The following is a 1,099-nucleotide window of genomic DNA, read 5'->3' as shown; positions in this document are numbered from 1 at the left end:
AAAAAAAAAAAAAAAAAAAAAAAAAAAAGGTAACTATAAATAAATATTAATAATAAATATAAAAATCAAAATAAAACATTAACAAACTATAAAACTTATAAACAAACAGAACTCAGAAGTTTGGCAATAAAAAGCTCTACTATGACCTAGTAGGATTAGAAAAAAATCAGCAGCTACTTCTAATGGGTACCAACAAGAATAGAAAGGAATAACTTAAATATTGAAAGTGCTTTTTACCAACAGTCAACAGCAATCCTCATTCTAACCATGAAATGCCAAAGTCATTTCCACTAAAACCAGGAACAAGTCAAGGTCATCCACAATCTCCATTTTTATTCAATAGTATTTTGGGTGATTCTAGTTATTGCAATAAGATAAGGAAATAAATAATTAGTGTAAAACTGGGAAAAGTTAAAGGCAATTTCTATTTACAACTGATATGACTGTATTTGTCTAAAACACAGAGGACTATTTAAAAATCACAAAGTCAATAAGCAAAATAGAAGAGGTGGTGAGGCAAAGATAAACACAAAAAGATCAATAGCTTTCCTCTATTCTAGCAAGTTTTTAGGAAGTATTGCACTCTAGAGACCATGTGCTAACATTATTTTCTTATTTCTTCTGCTTAAAAGGATATATATTACTAATGAAAGGAGTATCCTCTATCAAACTCATCCATAGAATGTTTCAATCAATTGCCACTTCAACCGACTGTTTCAGTGTCAATGTGTCACTGATGTTTATTTCAGTTTTTTCATTATATTATTTTCTCTATTTGTACACAAGTGTCTTTTATAAATTTAAATCTGTGTCTCTACCAGTTTTTGATAAGAATATTACTTTATCTTGTAAGTGTCCACCAAAATGTCTTAATTCATAGTGCTCAAGCCTTCTAGATCTGACAGTTCATTCCATGTTTCAAAAATATCGGTTTCTTATCTTCAGTTCCAAGGCACATGTGACAATATGTAATAACTCCCTTGCTTGGAAGACTGAGTTAGCTAGCGGATTTTCAAACTCTCAAATACACCGATTAGCTTGTTCATTGTCAATGCTTTGAGTGAAGTGTTGTCACACTCGTGTAAGTCACTTGCTAGAC

The sequence above is a fragment of the Monodon monoceros genome, unplaced genomic scaffold (assembly GCF_005190385.1).
Source record: "Monodon monoceros isolate NGI ecotype Baffin Bay Population unplaced genomic scaffold, NGI_Narwhal_1 Super_Scaffold_22, whole genome shotgun sequence".
NCBI lineage: Eukaryota > Metazoa > Chordata > Mammalia > Artiodactyla > Monodontidae > Monodon > Monodon monoceros.
This window is presented reverse-complemented; position numbering follows the sequence as displayed.